Source organism: Molossus molossus, unplaced genomic scaffold (genome assembly GCF_014108415.1).
Source record: "Molossus molossus isolate mMolMol1 unplaced genomic scaffold, mMolMol1.p scaffold_m16_p_3, whole genome shotgun sequence".
Classification (NCBI taxonomy): Eukaryota; Metazoa; Chordata; class Mammalia; order Chiroptera; family Molossidae; genus Molossus; species Molossus molossus.
The window spans coordinates 78,954,934-78,972,558 of record NW_023425366.1 but is presented as its reverse complement, the minus strand read 5'-3'; the positions used below and the strand labels follow the sequence as shown (position 1 = coordinate 78,972,558).

Below are 17,625 nucleotides of genomic sequence, written 5' to 3'. Positions count from 1 at the left end.
CATACTAAAATATGAGTTTAGAATCCTATCTTCTGTGTTACACAATATACAATTTCACATGAATTGCATGTCTAAATAAGAAAAATAGGCAAAATGCTTTCAAGAAAACCTAGAAAAACATATATTCATGATCTATGAGTAACCAAAGCTTTCTTAAAATAGGGGGAAAAAAAACATTTCAACTATATTGAAATTAAATACTTCTATTTATAAAATATAGCATTAATATAATGAAGACAAACTGCAGAAAGAATAGGACAATATATTTGAAATAGATAGATGGACCCAACAAAGAACAAATATCAAGAATACACTGGCCTTGCAGACACTGTCGTACAGAACCTCTCTAGCCTAGCCATGGTGAACCCCATCGCGTACTTCGACATCGCCGTCAATGGCGATCCCTTGGGCTGCGTCACCTTCGAGCTGTTTGCGGACAAAGTTCCAAAGACGGCAGAAAACTTTCATGCTCTGAGCACTGGGGAGAAAGGATTTGGTTATAAAGGTTCCTCCTTTCACAGAATTATTCCAGGATTTATGTGCCAGGTGGTGACTTCACACGCCATAATGGCAGAGGCGGCAAGTCCATCCTTGGGGAGAAATTTGATGATGAGAATTTCATCCTGAAGCACACGGGTCCTGGCATCTTGTCCATGGCAAGTGCTGGACCCAAACAAATGGATCCCAGTTTTTCATCTGCACTGCCAAGACTGAGTGGTGGGATGGCAAGCACGTGGTCTTCAGCCAGGTGAAAGACAGCATGGATGTTGTGACAACCATGGAGAGCTTTGGGTCCAGGAATGGCAAGACCAGCAAAAAGGTCACCATTGCTAACTGTGGACAACTCTCATAAATTTGACTTGTGTTTTATCTTAACTACCAGACCATTCCTTCTGTAGCTCAGGAGAGCCACCCCTTCACCCCCATCTGCTTGGAATGTCTATAATATTCATGCTCTTGCCGCAGTTTGTTGAGTTCCATATTTTCTTTACTCTTTCCAAGTCTAGCTGGATTGCAGAGTTTTTATGATTATGAAATAAAAACTAAACAATTATAAAAAAGAATATATTAAAGACTTTTACAAATCAAAAAGAAAAGACAGGAAGAGGAGAGAGAATTTCATGAAAAAAAGATAGTCAAATATCTAATAAACATATGAAAAATACCCTTTTTATTCATCATCAGGAGAGTATAAATTATTACTCATAATGTGATATCATTATAAACCCATTAGAATGGCTAAAATGTACTAAGCATTGGCAAATATGCACCAAGTATTGGCAAGTATATGGAACAACTGGTCCTCTCATACCTGTGGGTAGGAGCATAAGTGTTCTAATCACTTTGAAAATCAGTCGGCCGTATCTATTAAAGCAGAACATCAACATACCCAAGAATTGCAGCCCTAACCCAATAGAAATGATACACAATTTCACTAAAAGACAAGAATGTTCTTAGCAGCACTATTTATAGTAGCCAAAAACTGGGAACAATCTGACTGATCATCAGTAATAGAATAGGTAGACATTTTGGTATTGTCATAGAATAAAATATGAGGTAGCAACAAAAATGAATAAACATTAACTACTAGCAAATGCTAGTAGTTAACTGGATAAATCTCACAGTGTTGACTAAAAGCAGCTAGACACAAAAATAATAAAATGTGTGATTACATTTATATCAAGTCCAAAAGCAGGCAAATAATACCTATGGTGGCAGAAGCAAGGGGATGCTTCTGGGTGTTGGTAACACTCCGTTTCTTGATGTAAGGGGTTGTAAAAATTTCTCAAATATGTACTTACCTTTTGTACATATTTCTCTATATATTCTACTTTGATAAAGAAGAAAAAAAGGAAAGAATCCTATTCCCTAGTACTCTTTTTTTTTCTTTATCGATTCTAGAGAGAGGAAGGGAGAGGAAGAGAAAGATGGAAACACTGATGAGAGAGAACATCGATTGGCTGCCTCTTGAATGCCCCCCACTGGGGATTTGGTACACAACCTGGGCATGTATCCTGAATGGGAATCGAACCGGTGACCTCTTGGTGCATGGGTCAACACTCTACCACTGAGCCGCACCAGCTGGGCCTATTTCCTAGTACTCTTTACTGAAAGGACCTAAGAACAATAATCAGTTATAGCAATCAGTACCTCTAGTGCCCAGATTATGATCTCCAAATACCAATTTCAACTAAAAGGATTTATAACTTTCTGGAGAAATTCATGATTTCAAGTCTGAGACAGAAATGTCCAAGATGAACCTGGAACATCTTCTCCAAACAGAAAAATCCTTGTGTTTACTTTGAGTCTCACTGAACTCCCCACACATCATGGGTCCACTACAGTTCTGTGCTCATAACATTGTGAGCAGCAAGGGGGCCGTGGGGAACAGTAGACACGTGTGTTGCACATATCTCCTCTTCAGATGCATGCTCCATTGTCCCATTGGACTTAACTTAGAAAACACAAGGTCAAAGATAAAATTATTAAGGATTTAAAGACAGCAACAACAGAGCATTAAACCAAGCATGAGACTATGGTGGGTTGAATAGTGACCCCCAAAACTGGGATGCCCACTCTTGATCCCCAGAACCAATGAATGTGGCCTTATTTGAAAAGTGTATCTTTGCAAATGTAATGAAGGATCTTGAAATAAAATCATTCTCAATTATCCCTGTGGGCTCTTAATTCAATGACAAGCATCCTTCTAAGAGACACTCAGAGGAAAGACACACAGAAAGGAATCTGATATGTGAAGACAGAAGTAGACATTGGAGTCATGCAATCACAAGTCAAGAAACACCTGGAGTCACCAAAAGCTGCAAAAGGCAAGGGAGGGTTCTCCTTAGAGCCTTTGGAGAGAACACCTCTCTGCCAGCTCCTTGATTTGGTACTTCTTGCCTCCAGAGCTGTGAGAAAACAAATTTCTGTTGTTGTAAGATAGCCAGTTTATAGCAATACATTATAGCTACCATAGGAAAGGAAGACAGGGACCCCTGAGTGTGGGATCCTGTGGGACTGCACAGGTCACTTACTATGAAAGCCAGCCTAGATGGAGCCATTATAATTATTCAAAGATGGGACAATTTAGACATTAATGAGGATAATAAATTAAAATCAATTAAGACACATCAAATACATTTCCAGCAATGAATTAAGAATGATATTAAAAGGCCCAAAGGTAGGGAGAAGATATTTACTATCACATACATATATTCATGCTTAAAGATAAGAAATCTGCTAGAGAAATGGAGGAAATAATGGACAAAGATGATGAACAGAACAAGAAAGCCAATGGTCAGTAAGCATATAAAAAGAATCTCAGACTTTCTTGTAGTCCAGTAAATGCCAATTAAAACAGTAAAATGCCATTTTGTTAATGTCAGATAAGTAAACTTCTTTCAAAGTGAAAGATGTACAGTAGCAGTTCTCAATCTGTGGGTCACGTCCCCTTTGGGAGTCCAATGACCCTTTCATAGGGGTTGCCTAAGACCATCAGAAAACACTACTCTATTTGTCTCCAGGCAGGTCTACCCACATGCAGATATGCCCACATACAAGTACCCAGTATGATGACATCATTGCACCAACCCCATCACATACACCCCTCACAAATACAGGTGTATGTGACAAGGTTGGCTTCATAAAGTACTTATATGGACCAGTCACACATGTGTAGAGAGCAGCTACTGTGTAGAAAGCAGCTATTCTGCTCAAAGCAGCTACTATGTTGAAAGCAGCAGTATTGGAGGTAAAATGACACTTCACAAATTATCATTACTGGGTAAATGTAAAATCATGTACTGTAAAATCATCAACTACTACAAAAAATATATATATCTGTACCATGGGAACTTAATCTGGCTACTGATCGGTCTTTTTATATTCAGCTGTGGTTGATGTGAATACTGCCCCCTTGCGATAGTAACAGGTATGTAAAACAATGCAGAATTGTAAATCATAGGAAACTTTAATGAACTATCTTGACTAAACTATGCCATATATCATCTTTTATGTTATTAAAGCTATTGTTATATATTATTTCCATTAGCAAACCATCCCATGACAATGGATCATGTAGAGAAGAATGTTAAGAAAAGAAAATGTAGTAGGGATTTTTTACAGTATGGTTTTACCTCAATAATTACAGCAGGAATTGAGAAACCTCAATGTGTTATTTGTTGTGAAGTTCTATCAGCCAAATCTATGAAGCCAAACAAACTAAAATGCCATTTTGATAGCAAGCATCCAAGCTTTGCCAGCAAGGATGCCAACTATTTTAGAAGCAATGCTGATGGACTCAAGAAAGTCAGACTTGACACTGGTGGCAAGTACCACAAATGAAATGTAGCAGCTGTTGAAGCTGCATATTTGGTGGCACTCAGATTCACCAGAACTATGAAACCTCACATCATTGCTGAGGATTTACTGTTGCCAGTGGCCAAAGACATTGTTCAACTTATGATCGGAGACAAATTAGTTACAAAATTCAGATAATTTCCTTATCTAACGACATTGCCTGCAGAAGAATAAATGACATGTTTGCTGATATTCTTAATCAGGTAATCCAGGAAATTAAATCTGCTCCACTTCTAATATTTAGCATCCAACTTGATGAATCTACAGACATTGCAAACTGTTCACAGTTACTGGTTTACGTGAGGTATATTAATGATGGCAACTTTAAAGGTGAGTTTCTTTTTTGCAAACCTCTTGAAACAACAACTACTGCACATGATGTATTTAACACAGTTGATTCATTTTTGAAAGAGCATAAGATCTTTGGGGAAAAGGTTTGTGGTGTTTGCACAGATAGTGCTCTAGCTATGTTAGGATGTCGATCTGGATTTCAACATTTGGTACTGAATGAGTCACCAAAAGTCAGCAGAACTCACTGTATGAGTCATCGGCAAATATTAGCAATGAAGACGCTGCCACAAAAGTTACAAGAAGTAATGAAAAGCATCATACGTTCTGTCAATTTTGTAAAGACAAGCACTTTAAACAGTCAACTATTTTTGCAACTGTGCAACGAGTTGGATGTGCCAAAAAATGCTCTGCTATTTCACACTGAAGAGAGATGGTTGTCAACAGGAAAAGTTTTAAAATTTGTTTTTGAGCTTCATGATAAACTCAAAACGTTTTTTAATCAGAAAGCAAGATGGCAGTACGAAGCACTTTTCAGCAGTAAAAGTGAACTGCAGAAAATAGCTTATTTGGTTGACATCTTTGCCATCTTGAATGAATTAAATTTATCATTGCAAGGACCAAATGCAACATACCTTGATTTGTCTGAAAAGATCCGATCATTCCAAATATCTTATTGTGTACATGTGAAAGAGTTTTTCTTTATCCCTTCTCAACTAGGGTTTTGGGAGAGAATTAAGCCCTACTACTCTAAAACATCCACCGTATGATGAATTAATTCTCTCTTATGAATCCAAAGTGAAGCTAGTTAGGGACCCTCAGAGAACTGAAAAAATAGTTACACAAATTATTTTCTGCTTTCTTTGAGGAACATGATATTGAACCAGACAACAGGATTATGATGATAATTTCTGTGAAAGAACACTTGCACATGCTTGCAGATGAAATTTCATTATACTTTCCAAGTCTACCTGACACCCCATTTGCACTTGCCAGAAGCCCATTCACAGTCAAAGTTGAAGATGTTCCTGAGACAGCACAAGAGGAGTTCATTGAACTTATTAACAGCAATGCAGCGAGAACGGATTTCTCTACAATGCCAGTTACAAAATTCTGGATCAAGTGTTTGCAGTCATATCCTGTTCTGTCTGAGACTGTGTTGCTCCTTCTTCTTCCATTTCCAACAACATATCTTTGTGAAACAGGGTTTTCCAGCTTGTTGGTTATCAAGTCTAAATATAGAAGTAAACTTGTTGTGGAAGATGATCTTCGTTGTGCTCTTGCAAAGACTTCCCCGAGAATTTCTGATCTGGTGAGAAAGAAGCAATCTCAACCTTCGCACTGATGTTGGCTTTTTTCGCATACTGTCCAAAATGCAGCAATGTAGTTTACTGTTGTTATATGAAGACTGTTACCCATGCTACACCATCCTTCAAGACAAAATTTCATTTATTTGTAATTAGAAATAAATATTTCACAATATATAATTACATATTGTTTTTGTGATTAATCACTATGCTTTAATTCTGTTCAATTTGTAACACTGAAAAGACATCCTGCAGATATTTACATTACAATTCATAACAGTAGCAAAATTACAGTTATGAAGTAGTAACAAAAATAATTTTATGGTTGGGGATCACCACAACATGAGGAACTGTATTAAAGGGTCATGGCATTAGGAAGGTTGAGAACCACTGATGTACAGGCTGAGCTATATAAAATTGCCATTTTTTTTGGAGATCCAAAGTGATTAGATATTGGCAATTTTAAAATTCAACCAATATATACCCTATAATCTAACACTTCCCCTCCTGGATATAACTCTTCTCAATCAGAGGTCTGTGAGAAAACTAAGTCCTAGAGGAAATAATTTGAGTAACTATTTTTTCAATTCTCCAAGGGTCCCTAACTAGCTTCACTTTGGATCCATAGGAGAGAATTAATTCATCATACGGTGGATGTTTTAGAGCAGTAGGGCTTAATTCTCTCCCAAAACCCTAGTTGAGAAGGGATAAAGAAAAACTCTTTCACATGTACACAATAAGACATATATTGGGATATCCAACAAGCTCTAACAGCCAAAAACATTTTTTTTTTTTTAATCCTCACCTGAGGACATTTTTCCATTTTTTGTTCAGATAGAGCAGGAGGGAGAGAGAAGAAGAGAGAGAGAGAGAAACATCGACGTGAAGGGACACATCGAATGGCTGCCACCCGCACGACCAACCAGGGCCGGGGACAAACTGCAACCGAAGTACATGCCCTTAGCGGGAACCGAACCCGGGTCTCTCTGGACCGCAGGCCGACGCTCTAACCGCTGAGCCAAACCAGCCAGGGCGCCAAAAACATTTTTTAAAGAAATATATATTTATGAATATATATTATATGAATAAATTAGTAGTATATCCATGCAATGGAATGAATGCACCAGTTATATATGTGCCCAAATAGGTAAATTTCAGTAATGTAATATTAAAAGAAAAAGCAAGTGGCAAAAAAGTATATAGACTATAAACTTTAATGAAAATTTTAGTAGCATGCAAAGCAATTGTATACATTGCATTTAAATAAGTACAAATAAAGTAAAAGTATAAAAATATTGAGTAGGAAGAATAAGCTCAAATGCAAATATAGTCCTTACCTCAAGGAAGTGAGTCATTGGAAGGGTTCTTAACAATAGTATAAAACGTTATGATGTTATGACTTTATCTGTAAAAGGGATTTAAACTTTGTTCATTTAAGTTAAATCAAGGTGTTAAGCACATGGAGCTTATGTGACTTTCTGTACTCTTCTGTCTATTGAAAACTTTCTATAATATTTTCAAAATGAAGAAAAAGGAAAAAAACCAATTCCTGGTGTGTGATTAAAAATAAGAGAATTGCTATCATTTATGTAGCACTTACCACGTGCCTGACAGTGTGTTGAGCACTTTGCATCAGTTGTTGGGTCCTCACTGCAAACCTCTGAGAGTCATGCCACAACCCCCTCATATAAATTAGGACCAAAGTCCTTGCGTACACTTCTAGTCAGTTAGAGTCACCACAGTTCCAACTACAAATCATTTTCTCCATGGTGACAAAGTAAGAACAACTGAATTCCATGTAGTTATTTTACATTTTGTGAATTTATTCATTCATTCAATCATTCATTCTCTCAATCATCCCTTATAACTTCAGTAAACTTGTACTAATTAACCTTTTTTTTTACTTGATTACCCCATCTGTAAATGGAAAGAAATAATAGTTCTTTCCTTTCAGTTTGCTGACAGGATTAAAAACATGTAAAACACTTGAACAGTCGCTCAACAAGCACTCTGTACATCTTGGTACATCTATATTATTCATTCCCATATTAATTTGCAATTAACTGTTTTACCATGTGCTAGCCATGAGAGTTGGTCTTGAGCATTTAGAGGTGAGCTATGAAACAGGGGCTGTGCCTCCAGGCATTTCTAATCTAGCAGGTAAGCTTGGTGCTCATAATAGTGCAAGGGCGATGAAGTGAGCAAGGGTGAGACTCCAATCCATAAAGTACAGAGTGATGAGAAGGTGGATCATGCCACATGTGGAGGAACAAGAAGGTCCAAGGAGGGCAAGAATATTTTTTAAAATAGAGTTGATATTTGAGTTGAGTCTGGGAAAATTCATCTGTTTTAGCCTAGCAGAGAGGATGAGGTTCCTAGAGAGGAGGAGTGGGAGGAAAAGAATACTCAAGCAGAAGAGAGTATAAGCAAAAGCAGGCAGCTGTAGTATGACCTGGCGTGGTGAAGTGTTATGGTGTTGGGGAAGAGAGGGGACACTGTAGTGTCACAGGAAAGGACTGGAATGGACTCTTTAGGCACCAGAGTGTGGAGGACCTGGTATGCCTCGCTAGGTTTAGGGTTTTTATCCTAAAGGAAATGAGGCTGCTGAAGGGTTTTAAGCACTGTGGAGGGGAAATTACTGTGGTGGCTGAGATTCTGTGCTCACCTATTTTTGTGATCATTTGATTCACATTTCTCTCCCCTTCTAAATTAGACTAGGGTACTGATCCTATCAGTCTTGCTCAACATGATGAACATCCAACACAGTTCAAGGTAGGATCTCAAAAGCCTGTATTGAATAAATGAAGGAGGTGAGATCAGAAACAGGAGGCAAATGAAATAGTCTGGGCTGAAGATGAGTAGGATCTGTACACCGGGGCAGTGGCAGCAGGGGTGATCTGGATAAAAAGATGTTCGAGAGTGTAGAAAGTGAACTACTCAGGAATGCATAGGACTAGGGAGAGTGTCAGTCTTGGGTGCTCCTATCTGGGTGACTCGGTGAATGGTGTTTGATATGCACTGAGCCTGGGAGAGACCAAGGAGGAAGCAGGCTTGTACATAGAAGAAATGGTCTCTGCATTGTGATGGGGGAGAGGGAAGACAGTATCAGATTTGATTATTTTCTTACTTCTTTTGCAGTCTTATGAAGGAATACAAAATATGAGAAGACATTTGATTGTAGATCATTGTTCCCCAGTGATATAAGGTTGTGATACGTATGTTTTAAAATGGTGAGTGATATTTGAAGGAAAAGAAATATAATGGTAATATGGAACCAACAGCAGAATGATTTTCAAAAACCAAGACAAACATTTGAAAATTCTTGACATAATGGGAAGAAATTAAGGAGAAATGAATCATAAATGTGAAATGAAATTTGTGTGAAAGAAACATCATGAGGAAGAAAGAGTGAAGAATCTATTTGCTAACTCTTTTACCTAAAAATGGCAACTAAGCATTGTTTTAGGTTAATGAGTGCTGCCAAACTTTCAGCAGGAGCACTTTTCTGGGTCTTTTCAGTTAATAGAGGTCTGGATCCCAATTAGGGTGTCCCCTGCTCAGAGGACCCAGAAGGTGTCATATTGGGAGCCGAAGGCATTGCATTGTCATATTAAGAGAGTCCTGATCCCACAAGATGTTGAGCACATTTCTAAATTGAAGCATGGGTGCTGTCTCTAAAATTCTGCTTACAAAGTATTAACAGACTCATACTCTCTCTCAACTCACAGAGCCAATAAGATGTACAAAGTGATGACCACATCAGCATTTTCTTTTCACGTTTTTTTCTTCTAATTTTAAAAACACTTAGTCAGCCATTATTTTCTCTTATTTTATTTTGAAGAATTTATATACATCTACTTTCTCTTTAAAGGCTGCTGTAGTTTTATCAAAGAAAAGTAATTAAATCATCTCCTTCTCAACTCTAATTTTATCTCTGCCCAGGTCCTGAACAATAGACATTCAATTCTCCATAAACTGCAGAATAAATATTGATCACTGCAGTTTTATTGTGAGAACAATGCTCTGTCTTACTAGTCATACCTATTTGAGGTTCTATGTTATGAAATGGCACCCTGCCATGACTTCTACGTGTGCACATGAGGCAAATATGATATATTTTGTGATGAGCATAAAATTGCTGTATTTTTCTTGCCCTGTGATGTCATAGCAGCTTATAAATGGGGTGATTTCTGGATAACTGTATGCTTGTGCCCCTTTTTACTTTGCATGCAATCAGAATAAGCCAGATTCCATGAGCATCACTGTCATTTTTTGAGACCATTCGTTTAATGCACTAACTGAATTTTAGAATCTTATTTAAAAAGTGGGCAGTGCAATGAGGGGGAAAAAAAAGTGTAGGATCTCAAGGATCTGCACAGATGGTGTTGAGGGGGAATTGATTGCACAGTAAAACAATTCTCCAAAGTGTCCCGTGAAGCTATGTTTGCTCTCAGGGGTAGCCCTGTGAGCACCTGCATTCTGATCACTCCGGATGGAAGTTCATGACAGCTGGTTCACGCATCCCGGAGTAGAAGGAGGAGGATGCAAGTCTGAATGTTATCTCTAAAGATAGGAGAAGGTCAGCAAAAGATGCTCAACAACAGCTGAGGGAGGTGGCACAGGGCTGTTAAACACAAAGCACGACAGCGTGGGCCCCAAAGGCCCCAGATAAAATTGCTGCAGTAATAAAATTTCTCTCTCCCACAGTTTCACATGGAGACTTCTGTGAGCCAGTGTGATCCGAATCAGCTCAACTCCATGCAGCCTTCCCCTGTAACATTAAGAGCATTTCGTGAAATGGCAGGTTATGAAGTATCAAAAGCAGAGAGTGACAGAACCTTTTCTTCTTCCCCAGAAGTCAGGAGAATTTGAAAGATGAATCATCCAATGGGCAACAACCCTGCCCTCTGTGTTTGTTGGATGGGCACGCCCTGGGGTTTTCACTGGAGTCAGGGTCACAAAGCACTTGACACTGGACAAACCTGGACTGGCCCTGCCTCTAGGACCCTGAGGGATACACAGCTCGTGACACAAAATATCACAAACAAAAGCCTCTGCCTGACTTGTTGCCATGTTCACATGAATTAGTTACCTTTTTAACATCTTTTACTGTGGATCAAATGTTGTTGGTTGTATTAGGAGGGTTCCCCAGAAAAACAGAGTCATCAGAATGTGTGTGAGCATGCAGCATGGAGGGTGGGGAGGAGGAGGGAGAAGGAAAGAGAGAAGTTATCTGCTGTACTCAAAGTCTATGGATTTAAATGTTAATCTTACCAAAAAAAAAACAATTCACAGAAACATCAAAATAATGTTTGACCAAATATAGGCACTGTGGCCCAGCCAAGTTGACACATAAAATTAACTATCATGTCAGTTATGTTGGTTATGTTGTTTGTTGTTTGATTTTTTTTTTTATTCAGTTATTTGTTTGTCCTGACTAAACCCAACTACTTATATTTTTCAATAGACAAATCTTATTAATTGGATGAGAGGGAAGATGCTAGAGGAAATCTAAGTAAGTAATTTCCTTGAGTTCTAGTTTTGTGCCCAGCCCTCTGATAGGTACATCCTCCTATTCAAAACTACGCCCACCTTGTGAGGTAAATATCACTGTTTTGCATTTTTCAGACCCAGGACTTAGGACTCAGGTAGGTTATGTGATCTTCCCAAGGTCACCTGCTGGTGAGTAGGGACGTTAGGAATATTACCTCAGCTCTCACTGCCTCATTGTACCTCCATTGGTTCACTCTTGATGATGGTAGATGAAAGAACCCTGACTAGCTACGTGCATCTGAAATATTTTTACACTGCCACATTGTCTCTCAAGATATCTGTGATGCAGTGAAGACAACAAATATGATGAGTAGACCGAAGCCCCATGATTTACATGGCACAAATGATGACAACGTTAGTGACACAAGACTCAGAAACCATGAATTCTTACCTGTGCTCTCGTCTGAGACCAGAGCAGTTATTTATTCATCCATTTAATGATCTCTTAGCTTGTACCAAGTGTCACAGGTAACATGAGGACCACATTTTTTTTTTAATCCTCACCCAAGGACATTTTTCCATTTTTTGATCAGATAGAGTGGGAGGGAGAGAGAGGAAGAGAGAGAGAGAGAGAAACATCGAGTGAAAGGGACACATCGAGTGGCTGCAACACGCACGACCAACCAGGGCCAGGGGTAAACTGCAACCGAGGCACGGGCCCTCAGCACGAACCAAACCTGGTTCTCTCTGGACCACAGGCCAACGCTCCAACCACCGAGCCAGACCCTCCAGGGCGAGGACTACATTTTATTTGCAGACATGTTTTTCTTGAAACCACCCCCAACCTCAGTTCAGTCTTAAATGTTTTTAGTTGTCAACATTTTTAAAAATCAAGATCTTTCACATATAAAAAAAAAATTAATTTCCTGCTTTCCTTGGAAATTCAGTAGGTTTGGCAATATTAGTTCTTGATCCCACATGGCAAAGGAAGCAGTAAGTGCATGCATTTTTAAACAGAGTCTGGCTCTATTTCACCACAGTGCCCACCTAGCCCACTTTGCTCATTTATATTCCCTCCCTGGATATCCTCCCTGCCCTTTGTTTATAGTCCACTCTGAAGAAAACTGTGTAGGTGGTTCAGAGACTGGGGCAAGACAAACAAGTTTCTTCACATTTCAGAATGTCAGTGTGTCTAATAGGACCAAGAAATTATTTGGCTCCTTTTTTTAGGACATTCGGAGAGCCCATGAACTTTAGAAATTGGGACATGAGGTTAAACCTCTTACCCCTACTCTGTAACCTGGAAAATGTCATACGGCCCATGCTCAAACACCTCAGGGAATCCTGTTCTTCAGTTGGAAAATCTACTATTTTTAGGAAGCTTCCTGTTAAATTGAGTCCCAAAATGGCCCCCTGTAAAATCTGCCATCCACTGGTTCTATTTCCAGGTCAGTCCTTGGGGGCCTTCCTCATCTGACAACTTGTCAAATATCTGGAGACAATTTTCATGTCTCCTCTAAGCCCGCAGTACCCAATGTTTCTTACAAGAAGTTGCTGTGTTTCCCACAGTGGGATGTGCATGGTTTCAAAGTTGTGAGATATGGCACATGATATAGAACCCCATCAGAAGGGAGGGATGATGCCTACGGAGCGCCTCTGTTTATATTGTTATATTTGAAGAACATGAAATTCTGGACAATGAAAGATTATCTCCCAAGCTCATAGAACTGGATTCTCAGGGTGGGGTTACACACTAAGATGCCTTAGTGGGCAGACACTATGTCTTAACCTCTGAATGACATAAATGTTTTGCAAGTTTTCAGTTTCACAGTATGTTTAGGATATTTCAGCTTTGTTGACAAGTATGTGTTCACAAAACCCAAACTCAGTTCAAAAGTAATCTATGTTGACAAATTCTAAGTTACTTCTAATTCCCTGTAGTAAATTCCAAAAGTGTATGTGTTTGTGCTAAATATCTATTTGTGATAGCATCAAAAGGAGTATTACCGCACCTTATAATAATCGTCAGACAGACTGAGAGCATCAAAGACATCCAGGTCAGGTTAGGACAGGCAAAGATGTCTATGGGCAGGAAGAGAAGATTAAAGATGTTGGAGGAGCAAGGAGATACTTATTAATCTTTCATAAGTATAATTGCACATATGACAAATATAAGTCTAGTTTTTAATACATACTAACTATTTAAGTACCCTTTAGGAGAGCAGTTTTTCAACCTTTTTCATCTCATGCCACACATAAACTAATTACTAAAATTTTGTGGCACTCCAAAAAATATATTTTTTGTCAATTTGAAAAAAATAGGTATAATTTTTATTCATTCACACCAGATGGCTATTGTTGTGTTCGCTGTTGCCATTTTTTTTTTTATTTGACAGTCTAGGGCAGTGGTTCTCAACCTTCCTAATGCCGAGACCCTTTAATACAGCTCCTCATGTTGTATGTGGGCGTGTCTGCATGTGGGCGGACCCGCCTGGAGATGGATAAAGGAGCCGTGTCTCGGTTCCTAAGACCATCGGAAATATGTGTTTTCTGATGGTCTTAGGCGGCCTCTGAAAGGGTCGTTCGACCCCCAAAGGGGTCGTGACCCACAGGTTGAGAACTGCTGGTCTAGGTCAGTGCCCCTGACTAAACAGGTGTTGCATGTTTTAAAAAATCTTGTGGCGCACTGGTTAAAGATCGCTGCTTCAGGTAGACAAAAATTAATGAAAAAATAAAAAAGACAGTGACCCTTTAAAATAAAACATGTGCACAATAGAAATCAATGTTAGAACAATTTCTGAGAGCTCTAACTAATAAACAATTTTAGGATTTTAATGAAAGGAAAAAAGGTTGGAATGAATTAGTAAAATCTTCTTTCTACTTGGAATGAAAACATCAGAAGGACGTCTCTCAGGCAAAAGCTGGGTGACCATGACCTTTTCCTCTCAATGAGATCATCTCTGGCTACTGCTGAAAACGAATCTCAGACAACTTAAGGATGAAAACAGAGTCCATCTGAGTTAAGCAGAAGAGTTGAGGCACTAAAATGTTTGAGTTATGTATATTGCACTTCCTGAACCAAAGTGTTGGCTTCTAGAATCCCTAAAATATATAGTAAACAAATCAGCTATATAACTTTTATTTTCTGATAGCACATTTCTGGCACTAAATTTCAGCTGGAAAGCGCTGGCCATCTCTGAGGTTCAGAGAAGTCAAGGAAGCTAAGGTTGCACCGCCAGTACACAGCAGAGCCGGGATTTAATGTCACTCTGGCCTGACTCCACTATAATGTTTCATTGTTTTCACAATTGCATAGAACTGATAAGATTCGATTCTAAGACTGTTGTTTGTATTCTCATAGAAATAGACACTCTCATAGGTGCTGGTATAATATGAGCCTCAAGTTCCAGGGTCCCCCAAGGAAGCCCAAGAATAGGGAAGTATAAGCGAAACGAGCAGGAGCAGCTGTACAACTCCAAGGAGCACCACTCCCCAGCTTTCTGCGCACCAGGAGTGATGCAACACCACGTGCCGAACTCAGAAACGGATCCCAGCCCTGGCCGGTTTTGCTCAGCGGTTAGAGCGTCGGCCTGCGGTCCAGAGAGACCCGGGTTCGGTTCCCGCTAAAGGCACGTACCTCGGTTGCAGTTTGTCCCCGGCCCTGGTCGGTCGTGCGGGTGGCAGCCACTCAATGTGTTCCTTTCACGTTGATGTTTCTCTCTCTCTCTCTCTGTTCCTCTCTCTCCCTCCCACTTTACCTGGGCAAAAAATGGAAAAATGTCCTCGGGTCAGAAACGGATCCCAATGACCTCACGTAAGCACTGAATCAAATCCCTCCGAAAACAGTTCTAATCTTGGACCCAGTCAATTATGAGAGCCAGTAAGTGTTGTTGTTATGGTTTTCCTTAAGCTAGCTCATTAAGTATATATAATTTATACATTTACTTTATAGGGCTCTCACAAATACTAAACAAGGTAATGAATATAAAGTGTCTTGTATGTGTTGCAGATATAATAGGCACAGTTGGACTGTGAGCTCTCTTTCTCTCCCAACTGTTTTTATTTGATGAAGTCCCCACTTAAATTAAACATTATATTTTAAATAGTTATTATTAATCCCAGTAAGTATGATACAATCAGTTCATTGCCATTTCTTCTCTGGCAGTGTGGGGGCTCTCTACCCATTTCCTCCCTGTTATCCTCAACTGCAGAAAGAAAGAGAGGAAGGAAGGAAGGAAGGAAGGAAGGGAGGGAGGGAGGGAGGGAGGGAGGGAGGAAGGAAGGAAGGAAGGAAGGAAGGAAGAGGGGGAGGGGGAACAGGGGAAGGAAGGGAGGGAGGGAAGGAGGGAAGGAGAGAAAGAGAAAAAGAAAGGAAGGAAGGAGGGAGGAAAAAATCTCTAGCCATATGCACACCTCTCTCCCCCACCTGCCCTCTTGCCTCTGTTGGAAATTTGGACTAGAACTTCTAAAAGAAAGCATACGTTACTTTATATTCATCTATATTATTTGGCTGAAAGTTACAGAAACAAAATTCAAAGAATTGTGATTTATTTTAAAAGTATTGAAAAGGATGAGCAGCACCCACAGGTTTGATGGGTGTCGAGTCCCCATCTGAGGAACAAAGGATTTAAACAAGGTAAAGCACACTCAGTCTCTGGATTACATACCCCCCCCCCCCCCCATCTCATCCACTCTACTTCTACCCATTTCTCATCTTGGCTTCTGTCTTTATTGACTTCATTCTCTCAGCTATAATCTAAATTCAGAAGGAACCTGGAAGCTTCGAAGTCATATTTTTGCAGCTCATGGTCCAAGGGAAACTAGAGAACTCTCCCTCCTAATGTCAGCAAAGAGGCCTGGTTATACAAGCTTGGTTCCCAGGCCCATCTATTAGGCCAGAGAAGTAATGGCCCATTGTTGCCAATTCTTGCAAAATCAATTTGAGTGGAGGAGAACCAGTTCCCCAGAGGAAGTGGGTGCTGGTAATAAGAAAAAAGAGATGCTGTATGGAAACAAACAACAGTTGTTCACTCCACCAGCTTCTCTTTGAGCCTGAAGCCAATCTTGGGTACCAGCATCATGATCTCTGTCTATCTTCGTGGGCCCCACCATGGACTTAGTTTACAAAGTCAAAGTTGTCTTCTAAGCATTATGTGAAGACAGAGAGAGATTCCCTAAAACCTCAAGACCCCAAATCCATAGGAAAGATCCCCAGAAAACTAAAAAGATACTTTTTTTTTTTTTTCTTAATTGATTTTAGAGAGAGAGATAGAAATATCAATGAGAGAGAACATGGATTGGCCTCCTCCTGCATGCCCCCTACTGGGGATCAGGCCCACAACCTGGACCTGTGTCCTGACCAGGAATCAAACTGGCGACCTCTTGGTGCATGGGTCGATGCTCAACCACTGAGGCACAATGGCCGAACAAAGGATACATTTTTATTCCTACCCTTGCCCAAGTTTTACTCCTAATCCTCTTCCTGGAGGTTCCAGGAAATGAAACTGTTGATCAAAAAGAATGTCTGCCAAACCTTTATCCCAACAGGATATATTATTATATTCTTCCTAATCTCACAAGTCTATATAATACAATTGCTGTATATGTTTGTTTTCATCTCTCTGAGGATTTGCTCCATACTTTCCTTCCACTGTGCATCTAAGGATCTCTCTAGAGGAAACTGAGGTGAGCAGGGTCCTCAAGGAAGTTCAAACGTGTGGCTGTAGGTCACACTGATGTCTTTTAGGACAAGGTAGGACTATTCTTTACTCTCATTGTCAGCTCACATGAACTAGGGGGGATGGTAATAAACAAGGAGAAAAGGGTATGTAGCAAAAACACATGGTACACTAAAGAAAGATTTTTTTAAAGTCAAATATTGAAACACAGTATATCAATACAATATACAACTATGACAATGATTATTTTCCTGTACATTTTTAAATAATAAAAACATTGAAAAAAATAAAACATTATAATCTACTACCCCAACACAATTACTTTAATTCTTATGTGATCATGTATTCTTAGACATTGATTTTAAATTGCCTCAAAAATTATTCTTGATACCCTTTAATTTCATTCAAAACCAGTCTTAGAAAGACATTGTTCTGAAACCCCTTGGGATATTTATCAAGTCACTGATAATTGTGCATGGTGGCAATATGGCTTCTTATCT

The 17,625-nt window shown here is 39.4% G+C and overlaps 1 pseudogene; it reads left to right on the top strand.

Annotated features, from left to right (window-relative positions):
- Positions 1 to 357: 357 nt before the first annotated feature.
- LOC118642412 lies at positions 358 to 975 on the top strand (annotated as a pseudogene).
- Positions 976 to 17,625: the final 16,650 nt, after the last annotated feature.